General features: G+C 49.6%; 1 protein-coding gene across 4 annotated transcripts in view; it reads right to left on the minus strand.

The window, feature by feature from the left end:
• The window catches only part of kiaa0895l, a 192,000-nt gene that overhangs the window by 13,526 nt on the left and 164,581 nt on the right, over positions 1-13,893 (minus strand). The gene's annotated exons all lie outside the window — the stretch shown is intronic.

Consider the following 13,893-nt stretch of genomic DNA (forward strand, 5'->3'; position numbering starts at 1 on the left):
ATTTAATTAAATAAAACTATCCAAAGACACTTCACAGAGGTTTTATAAAATAAAATGTCATTGAACCACATGAGGAGATATTAGTGCAGATGACCAAAAGCTTTGTGAAACAGATCAAGTGAAGTAGAGATGCAGAGAGGTTTAGGAAGATAACTAGAACCCAGTCAGCTGAAAGCACAACTACCAATGGTGGGATGATTAAAACTGGGGACGCTCAAGAGGCTGGAATTGGAAGAGTGCAGATATCTCAGAGGCTTTAGGACGGAAGAAGATTACCGAGATAGGGAAGGGGCTGTGCCAAGTTGACTGTAATAACCAACATGGGACATGCAGTGTTTGGGGATGATCGTTTCTCCATGCTCTACGGATAAGCTACCCCAAGTTCATACTCTCCAAGGAGCACAGGGAAACAATCATCCCACCAAACAGTGTGTCCCATGCTGGTTATTATACTGACCTTCCTTTCCTAGTCAGTATGCTAGCTGACATTATAAATATTAATTACTCAGTACTGTCAAAGCTCTAATCTCCCCTCAGCAAATAACTGAGTGTGTTGTCACTTCACAAATCCAGGTCCATCTTTTTTGCAAATCAATTTGAATATTCCTAATCAGGTGTCCTTCCCTGGTAACACACTAAAATCATCACAAATTACATGGGCGCGATCCTCTGGCCATGCTGAGCTGGAAAAGTAGCTCACCGTGGCGCAGCGTGGCCGTTGAAACCCGGGAGACCCAACTCCTGGGATGTACCCGGCTTGCAATGCCTCACGAGATTCAACGCAATCTCACGAGACGCTACAAGGTGAATCCCCCCACAATGGCAGCATTAATCCACCAGGTGCATTAATGCTACCAAGATGTTGTGAAACTGTGATACCACACGTGGCCAGATTGCCATTGGTGCCTGATCTTGCTCAATGCGGGCGACCACATGACAACAACTGATCAGCTGGCAGCTGCCCATTGTCAGAGCAGGAAGAGAGAGAGAACCCTAGAAGTGGAAGATGGTGGAGAAAAGGAGCCACCATTTGAGGGGTTGTCTGACTCATTGCGAACTTATGAGTAGTTTCTGAGGCTGTGAGTTCTATGGGTGCAAATATTTGTTTCTGTGATGCAATTATTTATTTGAGGCAAATGTCACTTTAATGCAATTTGGCTGATGTTACCCCAGCAGAGATGCAAGGATTTACAGAATCAGAATTTCGAGCGAGAGAGAAAGAGAGGAGGGTTCAGGAGGGCAGTGGCAGGCCGGCAAAATGGCAAGTTGGGTGAGATGGCGTGTCGGGAGAGGCAGCAGGCAGGAGAGGCAGTGAACAAGCGAGGCAGTGAGCAGGAAAGGCAGGGGACTGGAAAGGCGGCACGTATGGAGAGATGGCACGTCAGGGGAGGCAGTGAATGGGAGAGGTCGCGAGCGGGAGAGACAGCGAGCTGAAAGTGGGAAGCGGTGAGCAGGAGGTAAACTATTCAGAATTGATAAGAACATTGAGTCTGCACCGGCCTTTGGAAAGAGAAAAACTTAAGCCCCACACCTCCACCCTATCCCCGGAACCCCACCTAACCTTTTTGGACACTAAGGGCAATTTAGCATGGCCAATCGACCTAACCTGCACATCTTTGGACTGTGGGAGGAAACCGGAGCACCCGGAGGAAACCCCGCAGACACGGGAGAACATGCAGACTCCGCAAAGACAGTGAATCGAACCCTGGACCCTGAAGCTGTGAAGCAACCGTGCTAACCTCTGTGTTACCGTGCTGCCCCCAATTAATAGTTGGAGAATTTTGGGGTCATTTAGGTTCAAAGCAGCTAAAAGGCATTTAATGCAAAAGTTACAGCTCAGAAATATAACACAGCCTTATTTACATATTTTCCTATGGGAAAGTGATTTTGTTTAGCTGTTTTTTAGGAACACAGTAGGAGTGCTAAACAAGGAATGCCTGTATATCACTGGTTGGAAAGCACCTTGGAATGTCCTGAATGGTGCGATATAAATGTCAACTCTTCCTTTTGTATAAACTGAGCTTCTGGAAGCTCTCATATCATTAAAATGTGGCAGTAGGTTGTCAACTATTGAGCTGCTTAGTCAACTTGAATTTGATTAAGTTTGAATGTGATGCAGCTGGGTAATAGTAAGATTTTATTGGTTAAATAGGCCTGTGAAGCTTACTTACTGCATATCCTTTTTACCAGCCATAACTGCATAGCCTTTTTAACAGCTAAACAAAGGCAAACTGCCCAGCTAGCTCAGTTGGTAGAGCATGAGACTGTCGCTGTGTACAGTTTTTATCTCCTAACTAGAGAAAGGTGTACTGGCACTGGAAGGGGTGCAGAGGAGATTCACTGGGTTGATTCCAGAGTTGTGAGGATTGGCTTATGAGGAGAGACTGGAAAGATTGGGACTATACTCATTGGAATTTAGAAGAATGAGAGAGGATCTGATAGAAACATATAAAATTATGAAGGGAATAGATAAAATAGAAGCAGGGAGGTTGTTTCCACTGACAGATGAAACTAGAGCCAGGGGGCATAGCCTCAAAATAAGGGGGAGCAGATTTAGGACTTAGTTGAGAAGGAACGTCTTCACCCAAAGGGTTGCGAATTTGTGGAATATCCTGGCCAGTGAAGAGTTGTGGCTACCTCGTTCAATGTTTTTAAGACAACGATAGATAGGCAGCACGGTGGCGCAGTGGTTAGCACTGCTGCCTCACAGCACCGAGGTCCCAGGTTTAATCCTGGCTCTGGGTCACTGTCCATATGGAGTTTGCACATTCTCCCCGTGTTTGCGTGGGTTTCGCCCCCACAACCCAAAGATGTGCAGGGCAGGTGGATAGGCCACACTAAATTGCCCCTTAATTGGAAAAAATTAATTGGGTACTCTAAATTTTTTTTTTTTTAAAAAGACAACGATAGATAGATTGTTGAACAGTAAAGGAATTAATGGTTATGGTGAGCAGGCGGGTAAATGGAGCTGAGTCCACAAAAAGATCAGCCAAGATCTTATTGAATAGTGGAGCAGGCTCGAGGGGCCAGATGGCCCATCCTGCTCCTAGTTCTTAAAACAAGATTTTTGTTTCTAGGGCTGGCGCACATTACCTGGATATTGATGGTCATGACAAGATTCATTAAGTACAACAATGCAAACAATTCGAAGGAACATAGTGTTCCCTAGTAATATGTCTGTATTTACAGGGAGTCTCCAGATGTTTCCCACTGGGGTCTCCAGAATGTCAGTATTCACAGGGACATTGCGGGGACGGATGGGGATGCTGCTAATGTGTTATTATTTGCACGGGTGTGTGGGGGCCCTCGTTGTATGTCAGTATTTACAGAGGGGCCCTGAGAGTGTTTGTAAGCATGTACTGAATCATGGACTCAATTAGAAACAGCTTCCTTTAGCAATGACCTCTGGATGAACTGCAATTGGAGCAGAACGCTGTAGATCTGGTTACTGAACTCCTAGTGCCCGAGTTACTGAAACTCTGCCACTCCTGGAAGACAACCATTCCAGGTTTATTCTACAACTTACCAACATTCAATCTGTAATTCAATCAATGAAGACCTGGGGCTGGATTCTCCATTCTTGAGACTAAGGGCTGACGCCAGCGTCGAATGTATCAACTTTAACAACAGGAAATTGGCACTGACCCCTCACCGATTCCGGTACCGATGAGAGGCTTGTACCGGCGCCGACTGAAACACCCACCACCCGTGCCAAGAATGGCCGGAGAATAGCCGGGTCCCAAGCAACACATGCACATGGCTGACGATCTGTACCGGTCGCACCGTACAACATGGCGCCGGCTTGTGCTAAACCTGACCCGCCGACCACGGCCCCACAGCCCACCCCCCAGCCACCCTCCACTAGCCCTGACAGACGCACCCCGTCCCCGGCCAGCAGCACGGATCCCAGACGAGTGTGGTAGCGCTGGACACAGTCCGCAGCCGGCACGCCGGGTTCACGAACACTGGGACCACTCTTGACCCACGGCATCAGGAATCTGGCCCATCGGGACGGAGCATCATGAGTATGCCAGCCAATGAGGCTCCAATGGCATTGCGTGCGCACGGCGCGCGTCATGATGACGCTGGTTTGGAGTGGTCGGAATTGATTCGCTGATTATGATTTCCTTTCACTCTAGTTTATTATTTTGCATCATTCGGATCAGCAAATTATTCTTGTCTTTATCTCCTTCTGATTTTCCCCTACTGGAACCGTCCCACACAGGGGTACTATTATAAGGACACCAGTGCCTCTCTGTGTTGCTGTCCCAGGAGTAAAAGCAGAACCTATTCCACCATTGGTGACATCACAACTGAGTTCATCCAGAGAAACAAAATGTTGACCTCTCATTGCTATCCCATTGAGAGGAACAAATTCAGCCACGGTTGCAACGAATATCAGTTTCTTAATTTAGTGTTGTCTTTGCCCTGAGCAACAGGACTATTATTGTTGCTTTTGAGATCTTGCTGTGCGAAAATTGGCAGCCGCATTTCCTACACTGAGAAAGTGAAACCAAGTTAAAAACAGAAAGATTAGGGGTGGCATGGTGGTGCAGTGGTTAGCACTGTTGCCTAATGGCAGGGGTTCGCCCATAGGCAGGATACCACCGCACACCTGCGTGTCCTCCAAACCGCGAGTGCCATCGGTTCCGAGCACAACCGTTTTGAGGTCTCGGATGGCATTGGCTGCGAGCCAGACGTCCACCGCCGCTTGTGCTAACTCGTAGGATGTCATCCAGCCCACTCCTCCGCCACCCGGCATGACCCCGATCCTGATCCCCCCGGCAGCCACAGCTCGCTCCTCTGCCAGCCACTCAATGGTATTGGCGGAGGTGCGGATTCCTGAGCAGCGGCTCCCTGACGACAGCCACTACGCCCGATGGCAGGGAACTGCGGCATGAGGAGTAGGTGGATTGGCCATGCTAAATTGCCCCTTAATTGTAATAATAAAGAATTGGGTACTCTAAATGTATTTTTTTTAAAACAGGAATATTGATCAAGAAATCCAATGGGATTTCAGAAATTTCTTTAATCAAAGAGTGGCGAGGATGTGTTACAGGAAGTGGTAGAAGTGAAGACCACGGAGACATTTAAGGAGAAGTTGGACAAGACTTTTAAGGTAGAAGTGAATAGACATAGAGGATTACAATAGTAGATTTAGGATAGGAAATATGGGAGGTGGCTCAAATGTGTTAATGGTATGTTACTTTGTTAGGATACGCAGGTGAAGGGCATTGTTTAATTAAGTACTTTGAGCACGTTGTCACTGGACTATCAATCTGGAGACGCACAGCAATATTCTGGGAACCCAGGTTCACATCCCACCAGGGCAGATGGGGAAATTTGAATTGCTGATTGGTTAACTCAGATGTTTAGAATGTGGTACTAATAACACCAAGGTTATGAGTTTCATCCTGGTACTGGCCAACGACACTAACCTGTCTTAAAACAATCACAGCGCCTGTTATGTTCAGTTCTAATCCCTTTAGGTTCCTCCTGTTGTATGTGGTATGGCCATTGAATTGGTAATCCACTGATATAGAGCAATGCTCTGGGGTTTCAGGTTCGAAAACCCCTCTCGGTTAATGGTCAAATTTGAATTCAATGAAATTGTCCTATGGAAGGTATGGGTCAGCTGAAACAAAATTCTTAAAAAATATAAGGAGGGGTGCAGCACAGAGGCAGAGTGGTTAGCATTGCTGCCTCACGACGCCGAGGTCCCAAGTTCGATCCCGGCTCTGGGTCACTGTCCGTGTGGGGTTTGCACAATCTCCCCATGTTTGCGTGGGTTTCGCCCCCACAACCCAAAGATGTGCAGGGCAGGTCAATTGGCCATGTTAAATTGCCCCTTAATTGGAAAAAATGAATTGGGTACTCTAAATTTATTTTAAATATTTATATAAATAGCGGACCTTTCCATGATTGGTGGGCACGCAGGGGCTGGAGTGCTTCATCACCTCCAGTAATGACATTTTGGTTTAGTTAGTTAAGTTTCTTTGATATTTTGTTTTAGTTACACTGCCCCACTAGCGGCTGTCACGCCCTCTCATGTTTCTTTAATTGTTTTGGTTTATATTAAAAGAGTATACTTCAGGCAGCACGGTGGCGCAGTGGTAGCACTGCAGTCTCACGGCGCCGAGGTCCCAGGTTTGATTCCGGCTCTGGGTCACTGTCCGTGTGGAGTTTGCACATTCTCCTTGTGTTTGCGTGGGTTTCGCCCCCACAACCCAAAGATGTGCAAAGTAGGTGGATTGAACATGATAAATTGCCCCCTTAATTGGAAAAAAATTGGGTACTCTATATTTTTTTTTTTAAAGTATATTTTGGGGCCTGTGATGGGGAGGTTCCTAGTGGAGGTCTGTCCTAACAGGTGTTTTCCCTCTTGCAATTGATGACCTGGGGTGAATGGTGTTGCATACAGCAGTCCCATACAACTGTAGGATGCGTCGGTTCACAGACTTCCAAGAGGCATGCATTTTTTGCAGCCTCATGGAGTTAATGGACCACATGTATGTAAGTTGTTGTAGACCACACTCCCTTTTCAGTTATTTGAAAAACATTTTATTAGAGTTTTGTTTGCACTTCAGTCCCACACTCCTGATCTTCAGGCACCTGGTGCAGAAAGGGGAGCACGTGGACACCATTGAGGCCGAGTGGTTACCATGGAGATTAGGGTGTTTTATTCATAGAATCATTAGAATCCCTACAGTGTAGAAGGAGGCCATTTGACCCATTGAGTTTGCACTGACCCATCAAAAGAACACCACCTAGGCCCACTCCCTCACCCTATGCATGTAAACCCAAGCATTGATCATGGCCATTCCATTGAACCTACACATCTTTGGACACTAAGGGGCAATTTAGCATGGCTGGTCCACCTAACCTGTACATCTTTGGACTATGGGAGGAAACCTGTCCACGCAGACATGAGGAGAACATGCAAACTCCACACAGACAGCCAACCAAGACCAGAATCGAATCCAGGTTCCTGGTGCTGAGAGGCAGCAGTGCTACTAACCATTGTGCCACCATTATTGATCCGTTTAATCACATTTTGGTTTAATGTTACAAGTTTCCTTTGTGAGCTGTTTTTCTTTGATGCAGTATCCCTATAAGGGACTGCTCTTTTCATTTGTCCCTCAGTTTATTTGATTTAGTTTAATTGGTTCACTGTTTTGTTCAAAAGGGTATAAATAGGGGACTGTGGTGGGGAAGGTGCCAATGGAGGGCTCTCTGTATGGGAGTCCTTCCTTTCTCTATCTGGGATCTAAAGTGGAACATGTTGCTTGCAGGGGTGCCATGCAGTCATAGACTAAGGTGTTTCACAGACTTCAAGGTCCCATGTCGTTTCTGCAGCCAAGGGAGTCTGTGTTCCACGTTTATATAGATTGCCTGAGGTTGCAACCCCTTTTTCATTATTTGAAGGGGATGCTCCACACTATTTAGATGCACTTCAGCCTCCCGCGTCTAATCTTGGGTCGCCCTATGCGGACGGGGTTGGGAGAGAGGGGGACCTCCTCTTCAGCCCGCTCCTGGGTCTGGCCAAGTTGGCCATTAATAGTTTCAAGCAGTAAACGGTCATTCAATCTGACTATCTGCCCTTCTATCGCAGCTACATTCGTGACCAGGTGGCCTTGAAGATGAAGCACCCGGTGCTTCAGGCCTTCCGTGACCGGAAGGCTCCGTGGGATCTGCGGTGCATCATTACCCTAGGATTGACATTTTGGTTTAGTCAGTAGTTTCTTTTTGATATTTTGTTTTAGTTACAGTGCCCCACCAAGTGCTATCACCCCCTCTCATTTGTATTAATCAGTTGATTATTTGTTTTAGTATAAATAGATGTGATTTGGTTTTGTTTGATGCAGTGTCCCTTTAAGGGGCTGGTCTTTTAATTTTTCTGTTTGTTTTTTTCAGGTTGGTTAATGTGTTAGCGAAAAAGAGTATAAATAGGGGACAGGTGGGACACTGGGGATGTATGAGGAGAACTATGAGACTGAACAAAGTCATTAACTGCTCTTGCTAAAGAAAGTCTCTGCTTCATGATTTCAACTTCAGCAACCAACATATATGAATAAAGTGGAGCATAAATGCCAGCATTGACTGGTTGAGCCAAATAGCCTGTTTCTGCCCCTCCCACTTTCTCCCCACCTCCCTCCCCACCAATCCATTGACCTGAATTACATAAGTGCCATAATATCCACTCATGTATATAATGAGATGCAGACAGGCAGTGATTGACACACAGGACACATAACAACCAATCACCAAACAGGACACCACCACTATAAAGCACACAAGGCATTAAGACTCTCTCTCTACAGGACACAGCTGCTGAGATAGTAAGAGTGCACAAGCCAGTGAGCACTATCACCGTGAGGTACAGAGTTAGTCTGGTCAAGCCAGTAGGAGGTTATCAGTTAGATTGATAGAGTGTCAACCCACAGCAGACTATGGACAGCAATCAGGAAGTTCAATAAAACAGCGTTGGACCATCTCCTGTGTCAGAAGCCTGTTTCTAGTTTCACTGCATCCAGTTGCACTCAACGTTGAACCAACTTACTTAACTCATCATGGTACCAGGGTGTTATTAATCCTAACGAACCTACCTCTAGTGCATCTGCAACGACCAGAAGCAGCCATCCAGCGGCATGGAGAAGATCCAGCCTTCTTCGCAACTCCGGATCTCCAGCAATCTCGGCGCCAACTGGAAAGTCTTCAAACAAAAGTTCCTTCTGTACATCGAGGCTTCCAACCTTGAGGCAGCATCGGATGCCAGAAAGATTGCGCTGTTCCTGTCGACTGCGGGGGATCACGCCATCCACATCTATAACTCGCTTACGTTTGCCGATGGCGAAGACAAGACAAAGTTCAAGACAGTTCTGCTGAAATTCGACAGCCACTGCGACATTGAGGTGAATGAGAGCTTTGAACGGTACATCTTCCAACAGAGGCTTCAGGGTAAGGATAAACCTTTTCAGTCCTTCTTGACCCATCTCCGCATCCTAGCGCAGTCATGTAATTATGACTCGACAACTGATTCCATGATCCAGGATCAGGTCGTTTTCAGGGTCCAGTCCGACTCCCTGCGGGAGCAGCTCCTCAAAATTAAACAGTTGATCCTCTCCGTCATCATCGAAACATGCATTGTCCATGAGCATGCCAGAAATCGCTACTCCCGCATCAGGGCGGCAGAAACTGCAAAACTAGCCTCCCACGAGGCAGAAAGGGTGCAGGACATAGTGAAAATGCAAGGTCTGAGCATCGAGGAGAGTGGCCGTTTCGCGCGCTTTTCTCGGGTCCCCACGCATGCGCGCCACGACCGGGTGGACGATGAGGCCGAAGACCGAGGCGCCTGCGCGAACGTCGGCCGACTGCACTGCGCATGCGCGATGGCGCACAGAACGTGCTGACGTCAGCGTTTTGAGGAGCTGCTCCCGCAGGGAGTCGGACTGGACCCTGAAAACGACCTGATCCTGGATCATGGAATCAGATGTCCAAATTGGTGCTCCGCCCATTTAAAGCGGCAATGTCCAGGCAAAGGCAGGCGATGTCTACAGTGTGGAAAGCCTGGCCACCACGTGGCCTTCTGCAGGTCCACTCCACCGAACAACAGCCAGCGATCCCAGCTGCAGCGCAGACGTGTCCGCTGCGTACAACAAGGCATGCAGGATTCTGATCCAGACAGCCCAACGGACCCCGATGCTGACTGCCTCGCGTCTCCATATCGGGTGGGCATCATCACCACATGCAAGTTGGTCTCCACGGTGCCTGCCAACCGCCTTTCGATCCTCAGTGTGGATCCTGATGACGAGTGGTGTGCCGTCATCACGGTCAACCAGTCTCGCATCCGATTTAAATTGGACACTGGCGCATCTGCGAACCGCATATCACAGTCGGACCTCGACAGCATCCGACACCAACCTAGCATTCTTCCACCAGCCTGCCAGCTCCTTGACTACAATGGTAATGCCATAGCTGCCAGTGGGTCGGGTCAGCTAGGTGTCTCTCACAAGGCAATCAAGGCGACGTTGAGATTTAAGATCGTCCAGCCTCACAAGGCATCCCTGCTCGGTGCTCGCGCATCCAAACTCTTAAATCTGGTACAGCAAGTTCATGCCATGTCCTCGACACCGGTGACGGCCTCGCCCAATGCGAATCTCCATTGAGATAGACAGAATTCTCACACAATACCACAGTGTGTTTGATGGGATGGGCATGCTACCATATCGCTACAAGATATTGCTCAAGCCGAATGCCACCCCAGTCGAATGCACCACGCCGGGTTCCGGCTCCTCTCAAGCATCGTCTGAAAACGCAGCTACGAGAGCTCCAAGACCAGGGCATCATCTCAAAGGTCACAGAACCCACAGACTGGGTCAGCTCCATGGTCTGCGTCAAGAAACCCTCTGGCGAACTCCGCATTTGCATTGATCCCGAAGACCTGGGGCAAAATTCTCCCCCAACGGCGCGATGTCCGCCGACTGGCGCCAAAGGCGGCGCCAATCAGACGAGCATCGCGCCGGCCCAAAGGTGCGGAATGCTCCGCATCTTTGGCGGCCTAGCCCCTCAATGTTGGGGCTAGGCCGACGCCGGATGGATTTCCGCCCCGCCAGCTGGCGGAAATGGCGTTTGTTGCCCCGCCAGCTGGCGCGGAAATGCGGCGCATGCGCGGGAACGTCAGCGGCTGCTGACAGTTTCCCGGCGCATGCGCAGTGGGGAGATTCTCTTCCGCCTCCGCCATGGTGGAGGCAGTGGCGGAGGCAGAAGGGAAAGAGTGCCCCCACGGCACAGGCCCGCCCGCGGATCGGTGGGCCCCGATCGCGGGCCAGGCCACCGTGGGGGCACCCCCCGGGGTCAGATCGCCCCGCGCCCCCCCCCCCCCAGGACCCCGGAGCCCGCCCACGCTGCCTGGTCCCGCCGGTAAATACCAGGTTTGATTTACGCCGGCGGGACAGGCAATTTCTGGGCGGGACTTCGGCCCATCCGGGCCGGAGAATTGAACGGGGGGTCCTGCCAACAGGCGCGGCCCGATTCCCGCCCCCGCCCAATCTCCCGTACCGGAGACTTCGGCGGGGGCGGGGCGGGATTCACGACGCCCCAGAATCGCAACATCATGCAAGAGCATTACTCGATCCCGTGAAGAATTGATCCCGTGAAGAATTGACCTGTGAGATGGCTCACGCCAAATTCTTTACCAAGCTGGACGCCTCCCGTGGCTTCTGGCAAATGCAGCTGGACAAGTCCAGTCGGAAGCTGTGCACTTTTAACACTCCGCTCGGCAGGTACTGCTACAACTGCATGCCTTTTGGTATCATATCAGCTTCCGAAGTATTTCATCACATAATGGAGCAAATGATGGAGGGCATCGAGGGGGTGCGAGTCTGTGTGGACGACGTGATCATCTGGTCCACGACGCCCGAGGATCACATTGCTCGCCTCAAACAGGTTTTCCAGAGGATTCATGAAAATGGCCTCCAGCTCAACAGGGCCAAATACTAGTTTGGGCGGTCCGCTATCAAGTTTTTAGGCGACCACATTTCACAGCAAGGTGTGCAACCCGACGCCGACAAGGTGCTGGCAATCAATGCCATGAAGACACCAGAGGTCAAAAAGGCGGTCCTCCTCTTCCTCGGGATGGTAAATGTTCTCAGAAAATTCATTCCCAACATGGCATCCCACACCACGGCCCTCCGGCATCTCGTTAAAAAGTCGACAGTGTTCCAGTGGCTTCCCGCACATCAAGCGAAGTGGCTTGAGCTGAAGGCGAAGCTCACCACAGCTCCAGTACTGGCGTTCTTTGACCCAACCAAGGATACCAAGATATCCACAGACGCAAGCCAGGACAGCATTGGTGTGGTGCTCCTCCAGCGAGACGATTCCTCGTCCTGGGCTCCAGTGGCATATGCCTCCAGGGCCATGACTCCGACCGAACAACAGTATGCCCAGATCGAAAAGGAGTGACTGGGTCTCCTGACAGGAATAGTCAAGTTTCATGACTACGTATACGGTCTGCCGAAGTTCACGGTGCAAACAGACCACAGGCCTTTAGTCCACATAATCCAGAAGGATTTAAATGACATGACACCTCGGCTGCAGTGAATTCTTCTTCGTCTCCGCCGGTATGACTTTGAACTCGTCTACATGCCGGGCAAGGAGCTGATCGTCGCGGATGTCCTATCCCAATCCATCACCATGCCGTGTGAACCGGGCAACTTCATTCGCCACATCGAGGCACAGGTGCTGTTGTGTGCCAGCAACCTCCCAGCCACTGATGAACGAGTTGTCCAGATAAGCGAAGAAACTGCCAAAGATCCTCTACTGCAGCACGTGATGCAACACCTTGCCCATGGCTGGCAAAAGGGGCAGTGCCCCCAGTTCTTCAACGTTAAGGACGAGTTAACAGTTGTCGAGGGGATCCTTCTTAAACTAGATAGAATCGTCATTCCTCAAAGCATGCAAGCCATGGTGCTCAGACAGATCCATGAGGGTCACCTTGGTTCGAAAAATGTCGACGCAGAGCTCGGCAGGCAGTCGACATTGCCAACACGGTCCTCAATTGCACAACATGCCAGAAGTTTCAACCAGCTCAGCACAAGGAAACACTGCAACAGCATGAGATCGTGACTTCTCCGTGGTCCAAGGTGGGGATAGACCTCGGTTACATGCTCTTGGTCGACTACTTCTCCAGCTACCCGGAAGTGGTGAAACTGTCGGACCTCACCAAGTCAGTGATTAATGCCTGCAAAGAGACGTTTGCCAGGCACGGCATACCACTCACAGTAATGAGTGACAACAGCCCATGTTTCTACAGCCAAGAGTGGTCCAACTTTGCACGATCCTACCACTTCAGTCACATCACATCCAGTCCCCATTACCCGCAATCAAACTGGAAGGCCGAAAAAGGAGTCCATATTGTCAAGCGGTTGCTATGCAAGGTTACAGACTCAGCCTCGGACTTCAACCTAGCGCTGTGGGCATACAGGGCAATCCCTCTGTCGACTTGTTTGTCTCCGGCGCAGCTGCTCATGAACCGCAACCTGAGGACGACTGTTCTAGCCATCCATATTCCAGACCTTGACCGCCTCATGGTGCTGCAGAAAGTGCAGTGATCCAGGGACCAGCAGCAGATCACGTATGATGCTCATGCCAAGGATCTACCTGCGCTGGCTCCAGACAATGTTGTTCACGTCCAGTTGCCTGAGGGAGGTTGGTCAGCCCCAGCTATTGTCATCAGGCAGGCTGCCCCAGGTCCTTCGTTGTCCAAATGGCTGATGGCTCCATTCTACGGCGCAACAGGAGGGCGCTATGAAAAGTTCCCTGCCGACCGCCTGGCCGCACTTCTCCGCATGTCATCATGCCTCCTCCGGACATATCGCACCACGAGGCCACCGATCTGGCAGCGATCCCGCCTCTCCATGAAGCCACTGACATGGCAGCAATCCCGCCTGTCCAAGTGCCGGCGCCCCCCCCTCCACCTCTGAGGCGATCAACAAGAATTCATCGCCCGCCACAAAGACTGAATCGATAGACTTAAATCTTGTAAATTTTGTTCAGTTTGCTCTGTATCTGCACGATAAACACCTTCCCATGTACATATGTCCATTCACTCACCACTTGTATATAATCATGCATGTATATATATTGCCATGTTCCAAAATTTACTTCAAAGAAGGGAGATGACATAATATCTCCTCATGTATATAATGAGATGCAGACAGGCAGTGATTGACACACAGGATAACCAATGAACACACACGACACAAAACAACCAATCACCAGACAGGACACCACCACTATAAAGCACACAGGGCATTAAGACTCTCTCTACAGGACACAGCTGCTGAGATAGTAAGAGTGCACAAGCCAGTGAGCACTATCACTCCTGTGTCAGAA

Source organism: Scyliorhinus torazame, chromosome 10 (assembly GCF_047496885.1).
Source record: "Scyliorhinus torazame isolate Kashiwa2021f chromosome 10, sScyTor2.1, whole genome shotgun sequence".
Taxonomy (NCBI): Eukaryota; Metazoa; Chordata; class Chondrichthyes; order Carcharhiniformes; family Scyliorhinidae; genus Scyliorhinus; species Scyliorhinus torazame.